This window comes from Tenrec ecaudatus, chromosome X (genome assembly GCF_050624435.1).
Source record: "Tenrec ecaudatus isolate mTenEca1 chromosome X, mTenEca1.hap1, whole genome shotgun sequence".
In the NCBI taxonomy this organism is placed as follows: Eukaryota; Metazoa; Chordata; class Mammalia; order Afrosoricida; family Tenrecidae; genus Tenrec; species Tenrec ecaudatus.
The window spans coordinates 84,641,871-84,656,020 of record NC_134548.1 but is presented as its reverse complement, the minus strand read 5'-3'; the positions used below and the strand labels follow the sequence as shown (position 1 = coordinate 84,656,020).

Here is a 14,150-nt window from a genome sequence, read left to right as displayed (position 1 = left end):
GGGTCCTGGGAACTACTGCCTTTCCCCCTGGAGGCAGGAGACCACTCTCTGCTTGCCTTCCTGCTGACAAGCTACAGGAAGACCCTTGATGGAACCAGAGCCCTGGAGCTGGAGGAGCCACGTGGAGAGATGCTTCCACCGCCACTGGATCCCCCAAACTCTCTACCCACTGGCCTGTGATCTTCCTGCACTCAGTGTCATTGCATGTGTTGCATGAGTCTGAAGAGGAACTTACAGATTGTATTGGACATAGGGGCTAATCATCGGACTTAGGGACTTGATCGGTACTGGGCTGGGGTGTTTTCTTAATATATAATTGTTCTGTTATATAAAGCTCTTTTTTACCCTTGAATTTATTTTATCATTTTTTAATCATTTACCATTCCATACATCAACTTATCAAGCATATTTGTACACATGTTGCCATTATCATTTTCTAAACATTTACTTTCTATTTGAGCCCTTGGTATCTGCTCCTTTTTGCCTCCCTCCCCCCTCCCCCCATGACCCCTTGATAAATTATAAATGCTTGACTTGCTGTCATGACAACCGTTTCCCGACCCTGCTTGGTCACAGTGGGGAAGGTGTTGGCTGCCTGAGCAACGTTTGTGAGTCAGCGCTGGCTGCGCTAGAGGTGGGTGCTCAGCCGGGGACTCCCGGGAGGCAGGCTTCAGAACAGCTGCCGGGGAGGCGCCAGGAACCGCGGCGGCGCGGAACCCAGTTGGATCCTAATGTTGAAATCAAGGTAGACGCGTAAAGCAAATTTAAAATCCAGTTTCTTGTATTTCAGTACTATGTCATAACAGTCAGATAATTTTCCACTTGTTCAACAAGATGGAGCATTGGGATTCCAACGATGAAAGAAACGGTGACCAGGCTTCAGCACAGCACAGAAGTCATGTGGAGAGGCTAGATCGCGAAGAAGCCTTCTATCAATTTGTAAATAACCTGAGCCACGACAATTACAGACTCATGAGGGATCACAACTTGCTGGGCATCCCAGGCGAAAGCTCAGCAGAAGAGCTGCTGCGAAGACTACAACTGCTTGAGGAGGGACCGCCGCCGCCCGACTCAGTTGGAAGTAGGGGTGGAGACTCTTCCGATGACGAATCCATCAGTGCCTCTACCATAGAATGGCTGAACTCCATCAGCCTACCTGGAAACCGAGCACGAAGTGGGCAAAGAGGAAACCAGGCCCGGAGAGCAGTGCGCAGGACCAGTCCCAACAGGGATCACTTTGGATACTGGTTAGAGCGCAATGTTCACCGTAATAACGGGAGCCGGAATCCAGAAAATGCAAACGAGCCATCTTCCAGACGCACTCGTCGGGGAAACATGGAAAACAACAGCCAGCGGCAAGTGGAAGATCCACGGCCTGCATCGACATCTGCAGGGCCGTCCAGAATGGCACGACGTGCAGCTGAAGCATTCGCCGGAGAGGGCCCACCTGCTAGAAGTCACACAAGAGCCAGGCGCAGAAGCCCTCGTCACCGGACACCCAGCTCAAGAGCGGAAAGGAGTCGGTCCCCTCTGCACCCAATGGGAGTAAGTCCACCGAGATCATCTCATCGTCGTATGTCATCTCAAACTGCTGAACATCCTTTAGTAAATGAGACTCAAGGACAGTCTAGGGCGCGTCATCACATGACATTGAGACATCAAATAGCTGGGCCTGAGTTGCTGAGCAGGGGTCTTTTTGACGGCTCTGGGACACGAAATGCACCTCAAGGACCAGCTCCGGCCACCACTGTCCATCGTGCATCTACAGGACCGGGACAGAGACCACCTACTGTTGTCCTAGATCGTCAAGTAAGAAATGTTCGTCCAGGCGAGGACCTCCAAACAGACAGCATAGCTAGCAGAACCCGATCGAGGTCACGGACTCTAAACGACACTGTCCCTTCCGAAAGGGAAAGAGGAGGGCTTAGGCGCATGTTTTCTCGTTCTCAACGAGCGGATGGGAGAACCATCAGAATTCATGTTCATAGAAGTTTAAATCCTGGCTTAGGTGAAACTCCGTCTCTTGCCATCGACGCCGTTTTAATACAGGTACTAACAGCTTTGGGTGAGCAAAGCTACTTTATTGTGTCCAATGATTCCGAGCCTGGGGGCGCAATCCTAATAGGAACTTTGGAAAGAGCAGACTCTCGGGTTGGGAGAGAGCTATCCGGTGGTCGTGGTCATTCTGACTTACCTGCCAATTTAAGTCCTGCTTTCAGTTTTCCTGGCGAACTTTCAGAAACGAGCTCGGAGGTGTTTGAGGGCAACAGCGAAGGAAGCTCGACATCAGGTGCCAGGCGAGAGGGCCGATGGCGGGCCCCCATAACATTTGATGAAAGTGCCTCCCTGACCTTGCCTGAGCTGGCACAGATTTTCTTTTTAAACGAGCTGGATGAAGATGAGCAGCCTAGAGGTCTCTCCAGGGAGCAAATTGACGACCTTGAGATGAGAACTTTTCAAGAAAGCGATGCGTTAAAGACCTGCAGTATTTGCATGGCAGAGTACGCACAAGGCAACAAGCTACGTAAACTACCTTGCTCCCATGAGTACCACGTTCACTGCATCGACCGCTGGTTAACTGAGAATTCCACCTGCCCTGTGTGCCGGAGTGCCATCTTAACTTATGGTAACAGAGAAAGTGCAGTGTAATTAAGACCCGAACTCAGCTGTATACCTGGTGTAGCGATGGGCAGACAAATCATCTATTTTATGTCCACGTTTTCAGTGACGCGTAAATATAAAGGACCAACCAGAATTGACTCATTCCTCGCTGAATGGATTATTGTCTTCAACTTGTCTTGCAAAATAAAATAAAAATATTTGAAAAGCAAAAAATTCTTTTTATATATATTTTGCACATACCCTGCCATCATCATTTTCAAAGCATTCTCTTCTCACTTTAGCCCCTGATATCAGCTCCCCATTTCTTCCCCCTCCCTCCCCCACCCGCCCTCCCTCAAGAACCCTTGAGAAGTTATAGATTGTTTTCCTTATCTTACATCATCCTCTGTCGCCCCTTACCCACTTTTCCATTATTCGTCCCCCTGGGATGGGGTTTTAGATTGATCCTTGTGATCGATTCCCCCCTTCTCCCTACACCCTCCTCTAATCCTCCTGGTATCTCTACTCTCCTTGTTGGCCCTGAGGGGTTTAACTATCCTGGATTCCGTGTGTTGCGGGCTCTTTTCTGTAGCAGTGTGCATGCTCTGGGCTAATCGGATTTGCAAGGTAGAATTGAGGGCATGTTAGTGGGATGAAGGAAGCACCAACGGGCTTGAGGAAAGTTATATGTTTCAAAGGTGCTTTGCTGTACCTGACTGACTCATCTCTTCTCTGGGACCCCTCTGTGAGGGGATGTCCAATTGTCTACAGATGAGCTCTTTCTTATACACATATGAGTGTCTATGAATTTGTTTCTCTAGTCAACCCAGACTAACAGCATCTCTCAGGAACACAATTGTTGTTCCTCTTGAATGTTCTTCAGGTTTGGGGAACAGGAATAAGTCTGAAGGGGACAAGGAGATGATTGTTTGGTGGATAGGGTAAGATTTCCCAACAAAATTCTCATGAAAGAGCCCTTGCTGCCATGGAAGAATGCGCAGGTTCATTGGCGCAGCTGTCCTAGTCTGTATCTCATTAGTGCACTTTTCAGTTTTCTGAAATCTAATAAGCCCCTGTGATTATTAAGAAAATCTGTTGATTACCCATTGGAATCTCCAAAATGGTTGCCATATACCCTTCAGAGTGGACAGTTCTGCCTTGAATTTAACTGACATAGACCCAACAAATCCTTGGGGAGCCACTATTTTAAATAGACCCTTTTTCTTTAAGGGATCCTAAATGAGATTAAGACTGTTGTATTCCTGAGAGCACTTTCCCGCAGCCATCTATCTATGGCGTTCAGAGACCTGTTTAAACATGTTTTGTTTGGAATAAACCCATATACGAGTCTGTATTAACTAGAACCCTAGTAGTGATGTTTATTCTCTGTGCTCTGTGGAATCTCCGTGTCCTTGTGGGTGTGGTCACGATGTTCCATAGCAGACATGTTTGCTTCTATATCCATGTGTAGAGTATTGTTTGTCATTTGTTCATGTAATTTTATTGTCAAAGTAAAAAACTAGCCTTACTGTAATCTGTTTTCAGTTCCTTTTCACGAAAATAAATTTGCGAAGGAACCTAAGTGACTTTGCATAAAACAGTCTTTTGAGGTGATAATCTCATTTTATAACCGCTTTAAAAAATGTAGAGTTCCTTTGAATTACTTTCTTCTTGATAAATTCTTTGGGTATGGAAAAGTAAAAAAATATAGTCTTTTTTATCCATTAATGAATGAGAATATTATTATCTTGCATTGACCTTTTTGTAAACATCTATTGAAGACTTTGATTATCATTATTTTAATAGTAGAACTATTTTTTTCTTTTTAAAATCATTTTATTGAGGGCTCGTACAACTCTTTTCACAGTCCAGACATACATCCATTGTGTCAAGCACATTTGTACATTTGTTGCCATCATCATTCTCAAAACGTTTTCTTTCTACTTGAGCCCTTGGAATCAGCTCCTCATTTTTTCCCTCCCACTCCTCCCTCCCTCATGAGTCCTTGATAATTTATAAATTGTTTTTTTCTTTTGTGCCTTACACTGACCAATGTCTCCCTTGGTTTTCTAAGTCTAGGTCCCTGCACAATTTGTTTGTTGATCTATCTATCTATTTATTTATTTATACAATATTTTCACATGGGAAGGATTCCAGAAGAACTGCTATGCCGACCGTGAGGTTAACTGCCCAATGCTTAACCACTATGTCACCAAGGCGCGGACATATCAAACCACATCAACCTCGTTGTCTTTGAGTTTATTCCAGTCCATAGCAGCCTTCCTAGGACCTTACACTCAAAACCCTCACGGCCATCAAGGTGATGCCAACTCCTAGTCACCTGATGTCCTGTGTCGTCTCTAGGACTATCATCTTTACGGAAGCCAACGGCCATGTTTTTCTCCCTTGGGACAGCTTGTGGGTTTCAACCACGGACCTTTACACCACTAGAGCTTTGGTAGAGTAAAAACACTATGTAAATGCCTGCTATAGCTTTACTTTTTTTCTTTCTCTCAAATAGTCCCCAAATAGAATGTATAGGCCTAGTAAGTAAACTAGGCAAATCATTCTTAATTTTGCTAGTATTAGTATCTGTCAAATGTAATGAAAACTTAATGAAATGTTTGCTTCAAACATATAATGACTGTTTTAAAAATGGAGCCAATATTATTCTTTCCTGAGACAATTAAGACTGTATCAAATAGTACAGATTCGTTGTTCAAATAAAATGAATATGAGTGATCTGCCTATCTTTGACTTAAATCCAATAACCCCTGCTTTTGATGGTTGTTAGGTATCACGGAACCTGTTCCAACTCATAGGTAACCCCATGTGGAAGAGAACATAATCCGCTCCGGTCCCGTGCCATCCTCACCACTGTTATGTTTGAGCCCACTGTTGCAGCTACTGTGTCATCTTGAGTGCCTGCCAATTTGGGAGGATCATCTCTGGCACTATATCAGACACTGTTCTGCTGCTGTTCATAATGTGTTCAGTGGCTAATCCCTCAGAATTGGACCACCTCTTCCTTCTTCGTAGTTCTTTGAAAGTTCTCCTGGGACCTGTTGTGTTAGACAGGTTTCTTTAGAGAAATAAACCAGAATGCTAATGACCTTTATGTATTTGTACAGATGGATGTATAACATAAGAAATAAACATTAAATTATAAAGTACTACAAATGGCTCAATGCAACTCACTGAGACAGTTGTGAGACACTGGCAGTCCCTCAAGTCTTGATGGCTGCCAGGTAGTCCTCGGTAGGCTATCTTCACACAGGCAGTAAAGAGCAAGTTAGGTCACCAACAGTCAGCCAGATGACAGGATCTGACAGTCCCCAGCTGAAGAGATGTAAATTCCAATGGTGTGGCAAAACCGGTTTTGAAGGAACCTTAAGTTACAGCGGGTTAGGTGTCCCATAGGTAGTGTAGCTTGCAAATTGAAGCAAAGAACAAGCAAGGGAGCCACACACTGATCTGATGATCAAAGAGCAAGACACAGAAAAGGCGAGGCTCAGAGCCATTTATCTCTCCGCCTTTCAATTAATCCCACATGTGTTTATCAGCCAGGTTGGCACAATATACTAACTATCTCAATCCACCCCATGCCAATTTGGCACGTGTACACAATTCTTTAGCCATATATAATTTCCAGACATTAATGAAATCACACTTATACTTATCAAACATCTATCATACATATAAATGAAAACACACTGAGTCCAATTGCATGTGATATACAGGAGCAAAGGAAAGATATGCAATAAGCACATATAAAGAAAATACACTGACAGTTAACAAACCTCACTTTTTCAATTGATCATGTGATCGTAACTGATAGGTAGAACCACCTTCTACTACACATTCTGTATTACCTTTGCCCTCAGCAAGCATCTCAGCTGGCTGTGGTTTTTTGCCTGTTGGGGTGACTCAGACCTCTATCCTGAGGGGTCTGGGTCATTATAAGTCCTGTCAGGATTGGGCTACTATAATTTACCATTTACTTTAATCACAGTGCATCCTAGCACGAAGGGTCTGCCTATGGGATCTCCTGGATTCCAGAAATACTCTTCTTTACCTCCATTTTGTAGCACCAGTCCAATTTCTCCTTGGTAACGGGGATCAGTCACACCACTCAGTATAGTGACACTCTTCCTGACCTGTTGATCCAAAGGCATGAGAAGCCCAAAGTGGCCAGGGGAAATTCTCAGCTGCCAGTTCAGTGGAATCTATGCTGTGTTTCTGGGTGGGAGAGTTCCTTTCTTCGGGACCAGGATCTTCAGGCCTGAGGAGCACATGGTTGCTGGGACTGGAAGCAAAAATACTGCAAGTAGATCACTAGAAGTAATAGTGAGTGGTGCCACTCCAGCTTCTACCCTTGGTTCTTGGACCCATGAATTCTGGCTATTGGAGACACAGCACCATATATTGGCCGCTGGTTTAGAGCGTATACAGCTTCCTGGAGAACATTGCCCCAGCCCCGCAAGTTGTTACCACCTAGTTGGCGCCATAATTGTGTCTTTAGGAGCCCATTCTATCGTTCTATCAAGCCGGCAGCTTCAGGATGATGAGGAACATGATACGACCAGTGGATTCCATGGGCATGGGCCCATTGCCGCACTGCATTTGCTGTGAAGTGAGTTCCTTGATCGGAAGCAATGCTATGTGGGATGCCATGCCGGTGGATGAGGTATTCTGCAAGTCCACGAATAGTAGTTTTGGCAGAAGCATTGCATGCAGGGAAGGCAAAACCATATCCAGAGTAGGTGTCTATTCCAGTAAGAACAAAACGCGGTCCCCTCCATGATGGAAGTGGTCCTATGTAATCAACCTGCCACCAAGTTGCTGGTTAGTCTCCCCAAGGAATAGTCCCATATCTTGGACTTAATGTTGGTTTCTGCTGCTGACGGATGGGGCACTCAGCAGTGGCAGTGGCCAAGTCAGTCTTGGTGAGTGGAAGCCCATGTTGATTTGCCCATGCATAACCTCCATCCCTGCCACCGTGTCCACTTGGTTCATGTGCCCATTGGGTGATAACAGGAGTGGCAGGGGAAAGAGGAGGACCAGTCTCCACAGTGTGTGTTATCTTATCCACTTGATTGTTAAAGTCGTCCTCTCCAGAGACAACCCTTTGGTGAGCATTTGTGTGAGATACATTTACCTTTACTTTCTTGGCCCATTCACAGAAGTCTATCAACATCCCTCTTCCCCACACCTCCTTGTCACCAATTTTCCAATCATGTTCCTTCCAATTCCCTGACCAAGCCATTAGCCACAGCCCTTAAATCAGTATATAGTCTCACATCTGGCCATTTTTCTTGATAGACAAAAGGAACGGCCAGGTGCACTGCTCGAAATTCTGCTAATCGGGAAGATTTTCCTCGACCACTGTCCTTTAGGGAGATCCCAGAAAGGGGCTGTAGTGCTGCTGCTGCTGTCCACTTACGAGTGGCACCTGCATATTGTGCAGAGCCATCTGTAAACCAAGCAAACAGCAAGGCAGTTCACCAGCAGTCAGCCAGATTACAGGGTCCAACAGTCCCCAGTTCAAGAGATGTAAATTCCAACTGTGTGGTGAAGCAGGTCTTGAAGGAACCTCAATTACAGCGACACAGTCCATGGGTTAGGTGTCCCACAGGTAGTGTAGCTGGTAAATTGAGGCACAGAACAAGCAAGGCAGCCTCACACTGGTCCAATGATCAAAGAGCAAGAGACAGAAAAGGCGAGGCTCGCAGAGCCATTTATCTCTCTGCCCTTCAATTAATCCCACATGTATTTATCGGCCAGGTTGGCCCAATAAACTAACTACCTCACCTGTTTAGTTAACCTTGCTAGTATTTTATTTTATTAAAAATATTTAATAAATCATTTTATTGGGGAGTTCTTATAACTCATATCAATACATACATCAATTGTATCAATCACATTTGTACATATGTTACCATCATCTTTTCCAAAACTTTCTTTCTACTTGAGCTCTTGGTATCAGCTCCTCTTTTTTCCCCATCCCTCCCCCACTCCCACCCACGTGAACCCTTGATTAATTTATAAATTATTTTCATATTTTACACTGTCTGCTGTCTCCCTTACGTTTTAGATGTTCATCCTCCACTCGTCCGTATTCATCTACTGCTGCCGGCACTCCTGTTTTGGAGCTTTGGGATGGTTTCAATGTATAGAATTATGTTGTCTGCAAATAGCAATAGTTTCACCTTTTCCTCCCCTAGACAAATGCCTCTATATTGTTAGTTAGGATCTTCAATACAATGTTGAGTATAAGTGCGGACAAGGGACATCCTTGTCCGCTTTCAGTGGGATTGTTTTCATCTTTTATTGACTATGACGTTGGCTATTTGTTTTTCATAGTTTGTAGTAACTTGAGGAATTCCCCTCCCATTCCTATTTTCTTGAGTGTCTTAATTAGTAATGGGTGTTGGATGTTGTCACGTGCTTTTTCTACATCTATTGATATTATCATGTGGTTCTTTTCCATTTTCTCCATGTGATGGATGATGTTAGTGGACTTTCAGATGTTGAACCAGCCCTGCATCCCTGGAATGAATCCTGTCTGGTCATGATGGATGATTTGTTTAATATACTTTTGTATTCCATTGGCCAAAATTTTGTTAAGGATTTTTGCATCAATGTTCTGTAGAGATATAGGTCTGTAGTTTCCTATCCTTGTGGGATCCTTGCCCAATTTGGGTATCAGTGTTATATTAGGGTCATAGAATGAATTTGGGAGTTTGCTGCCTTTTTCTACATTCTGGAATAGTTTGTGTAGGATCGTTGTCAGCTCTTCCCTTAATGCTTGGTAGAATTCTCCTGTGAAGCCGTCTGGCCCAGATGTTGGTTTTTTTGTGTGTGTGTGTGGGTAGCTTCTTGATAACCACATTTATTTCTTCTATTGCTATGGGTCTGTTGAGGTTCTTGACTTCTATTTGGGATACTCTATGGAGGGATTGTTTTTTGTTTTTTTTTTTCGTAGTTGCTGCTGCCGCCTGCCGGTCCTGTAGCTTCGACCAGAGGGATTGTTTTTACAAGTATTTGTCCATGTCTTCCAGGTTGTTGAATTCATTGGAATACAGGTTTTCATAGTAGTTTATAATTTTTTATAGTAGTTTATAATTATTCTTTTAATCTCATTAGGGTCCATTGTCATTTTCCCTGATTCCTCCCGCAGCCTGACTATTGATGTTTAATCCTTCCTATCCTTGGTTAGGTTTGCCAGTGGTCTAGCAATTCTGCTAATCTTTTCCATGAACCAACTTTTTGTTGCACTGATTTTGTTGTATTGTTCTCTTTTCTTTTCACTCCTTTATCTCCACCCTGATTTTTTATGATTTCTTTTCTTTTGCTATTGGGGGGGGGTTGTTCTGTTGACTCTGCTCTAGTTGCTGAAATTTTTGTGGTAGCATGACAGTCATGAGTCTCTTGTGACTGATAGCATTAAGCGCTATCAACTAACCTCTGATAACTGTTTTTGCTGGGTCCCATAAGTTTTGGTATGTTGTATTCTATTCTTATTAGTTTCTAAAAACTTATCAATATTCTCTCAAATTCTAAACACTAATATTCTCTCAAATTTGGGCCAGCACCCACTCATTCCATAGAAGATCGTTATTTATCTTCCAATTGTTTGTCCTTATTTTTTTAATCGTCCTTTTGTTTATCTCCAGCTTTATGGCATGGTGGTCTGAGAGCTACATGTGAGTGATCTCTATGTGTGTGAATTTACTCAGGCTCAACTTGTGCCCCAGCATGTGGTCTATTTTTGAATAAGAGCCATTTGCAGTTGAAAAGAAGGTAAATTTTGGGGGGGTATTTGGGTGGAGAGCTCTATAAATGTCTATCAGGTCAAGTTGCCTAATTGTGATGTTTAGTTCTGTAGCTTCCTTGTTGAGCTTCTTGCCAGATCACCTATCTTTTCCTGATAGTGGTGTGTTAAAGTCACCTACTATGATTGTTGAGTCTGATTTCTGTTTTCATTTTTTTGAAGAATGTGTTTGACAAACTTCACAGGTCTCTCAGTAGGCATGTGTATATTATGCTCACTGGGTCCTTATCTACTGATCCTTTTAGCATTATATAGTGACCATCTTTATCTCTCTTGTTATGATTTGCACCTTGAGATCGATTTTGTCCTAGATTAGGATGGCAACCCCTGCTTTTTTGTTTGGTTGCCCTTTGCTTGGTATATTTTTCACCAGACTTTTATTCTTAGCCTATTTTCGTCTCTTGCAGGCAGCAGATTGCTGGCTTGTTTTCTGAACCCATTTGCAAGCCTTTGTCTTTTAATGGGCTGTTGGCATTCAGAGTTATTCCCACCAACTGTGGATCGTTGTCATCCTGTACCTTTTGTGTTATGTTCCTATCTTCCCACATAGCATTGTGCTGAGTGTATATGGGGGGGCTTCATTCTTGCTTTCTTTTTGCGGTTGAAGCAGTGTTATCTTGGTGGTTGTTTTCAGAACGTTGACTTCCAGGTGGGGTTGTGCTATGTGGTAGTCTCCTGTACTTGGCTAATGTTGATCTTCTGGCCACAGTGAGTCAGCAAGGATTTTTTGCAGGGTTGGGTATCTTATAACGTATTCTTAGAGTTTTTTCCTTGTCAGATGTTTCAGTCTGGGTATACTAGAGAAACGAATTCATGGACAAACATGTGTTTAAGAAAGAGATTTATATACAAAAGTAATTAAACACTGAGAAAACATCCCAGCCCAGTCCAGATTACATCCATAAGTCCGATATTAGCCCATATGTCACAAAACATATGCAATGATGCCGAATGTAGAAGATCACAGGCCAGTGGGTGGAAAGTCTTTGGATCCAGTGGCATTGCAAACATCTCAGTGCTGGCAGGGGTCTCTGCAATAGGGTGGGTCCATGTGTCTTGTCAGCTGCTATGTCTCCCAGGGAGTGTCTGAAAAATAATTGTCTCCCACCTCCAAGGAGGAAGTACCAGATTTCCCAGAATCCTCAAAAGAAGGCCATGCCCACACAGAGGTCTCATTGGCTATCGCCAGATTGACAGGCTATACTCCACCCTTACACTCTTAATCCTCAAATTGACACCACATTAGGTGACCACCACATCAGGGAAGACTCTTACCTCTCCATCTATTTTGATAGACAGTTGGGGCGGGGGTGTTGGTGGATTCTTGGATTGGTATTGGTCTCGTTCAAGTTTTGGAAGATGTTAACTCCACTCTCTCCTCCTCTTCATGGTGTCCGTGTCCACTGATAGGTCTGAGCATATTCTTACCTGAGTACCATTGTATGTGGTTGCCTTTTTTTTCTCTAGCTGCTCTTATAAGTTTTTGCCTTTCCTCAAAGTCTTTTGCTTTCTGTGTTTTGCTTTTATTACCTTGCCCCTTAACTCTTGTATTTCCCTTTAGTGTGTGGATTTCATCTCCTCAATTGTTGTATCCTCATTCTGTATTGCTTCCCTAATATCCTGTATGACTCTAAGAAGCATTCTGTGGATATCTTTTAAAAATCATTTTATTGAGAGCTCATGCAATGCTTATTATAATCCATACATCGATTGCATCAGGCATATTTGTACAGATGTTACTATCATTCTTTTCTAGACCATTACTTTCTATTGAGCCCTTGGGATCAGCCCCTCTTTTTTTCCCCTTGTGGATATCTTTTTGTGGCAGATCAACTTCTGCGTCTTCTAAGTGTAATTACATTTAGGACTACCTCCAATGTTGCATTTTGTTTCCCTTGTTTTCTTGTCTAGGGTGTTGAGGTAGGTTGCAGTTTGCATATCGTTTTCTGGCACTTGGTGCCATATTCCCAAAAGACATGGGGACCCTGAGCTTTTTCTCTGTGGGCTTAGTCAGAGTATTTGGGGGCCTGTCTGTGGCCTACTACTATGTTTGGGTATTGGACTGCTGTATAAGGGAGGTGCCGTGGCACTTTGGTGGCTGGCAGCAGCGGGAGTGCTCAGAAGATGGCCTATGTCCAGGGACTGTGGGTATGACTCTGGACCAGGCTAGGGCATGCCTACCATGTGTCTGCGTTACAGGTCTGGACTGGATGGACACTACTGGACAGGGTTGCGCTGCGGAGGGGCCACGAATCTGGACCAGAAGCAGTGGGTTTTCAGAGATACCAGGGGTAATCCGTGGGGTCAGTCACTGCCCGCAAGAAAGTCTCAGAGTTGGGAGTGGGCAGAGAAGCTGTGCAGTTGTGGCGTTACCACATGTAGGGCCTGGGAGGCAGAAGGGACCTGGTGGAGAAGCTGTAGGGCCAACTTTGGGACTGGAGGTGGCCCAGCAGAAAAGCTAGTCTAGGACAGACTCACCAGAGGACCATGGTATCCGGGTCAGCCCTACGGAACAATCTGCAGAGGACGTTGATGGGTTCTGACTGCGACTAAAGGGCCGTGGTTGGACTCCGTGTATTTATTGTGCAGATACCTGATGGGCTCTGGCCACAGTGGCATGGGCCATGGTTGGTAGGTAAGTCAAACCCCGGTGCAGGCGCATGAGCTACGTGTGGGCAATGGGTAGGGGTGGGGGTTCCAACTGCTGCGGGCACAGCCACAGGCTGGCAGTGTGTGTGGGAGCTGTTCCATGTGGGGCTTACCTTGGGCAGGCTGGTGGCGGGGCACCACGGGGGGAGGGGCGGGGAAGGGTGCTGCTTGCAGCGGTGAGTGTTATGGGTAGACTTTGGGCAGAGCCTACGGTCTCCAGAGTGTAGCTAACTGTGAGGGAGGGTCACCTCCCTGGCTTAAGGAGCTCCCTGGATTGCTACAGGAGTTAGTTCACGCACCTAAATCCCCCACTCAGTCTCCTAATGGGTGAATTTACTGATCACCACAGAGCTCTCCATGCAGGCTGCTTACCTGGGCGCATTCTTGCCTAAAGTGCGACCCTGCTAGTATTTTAAATATTCCAGCATAATAGCAACATGCAAGTGGACACAATATGAAAAGCTGGCACAGAAGTGGTGGAATCTTGATGATTAATCATAACTAATGCTGTTAAAGATGAATTAGTCCTTTGAAGTTATCTTGTTCACCAGTTGCCCCTTATTCTATATGTACCTGCTCATTTACATTCTTCTATTGACCCTTTACCTATTTCCTTAATACTTTTTTACTGTTCCATAATTCTTGATATTTGTTATACACGTCTTTTGAGAGTGCATTATTTTGTCACAGCCTCAAAGCTAATTGGTATGATTTCTTTTAGTTTGAAGTTACTGAGATTTGAGTGAAAGTTTATGAAACAAATTAATTTCTATTCAACAATGTATACACCTTCTGTCTCATGATATTGTTTACAATCCCCACAATGTAGCAGTCATTCCCCCTCCCCCCACTTTCTGTGTTCTATTTCTATTTGTTCTCCTTTCCCAACTCTTCCCACGGGCTGAGCTTTGTTTCTGGACAAACACTATCTTTCTTCACTGTTCATAGGCATGTACTCTTAAATTGAAGTGTTTTCATAATTCAGGCATATTTTAAAAGCAAATCACAGAAATGTACATTTCACTTTAAGAACCTGTGTAACTCTCCCCTTGAAGGAAAGAAATTT

General features: G+C 44.1%; 1 protein-coding gene and 1 pseudogene across 1 annotated transcript in view; both read left to right on the top strand.

Moving 5' to 3' along the window:
- MAGT1 (magnesium transporter 1) overlaps positions 1–14,150 on the top strand; it is a 62,197-nt gene that overhangs the window by 12,541 nt on the left and 35,506 nt on the right. The window lies entirely within an intron of this gene.
- On the top strand, positions 794–2,817 carry LOC142434221 (E3 ubiquitin-protein ligase RLIM pseudogene; annotated as a pseudogene).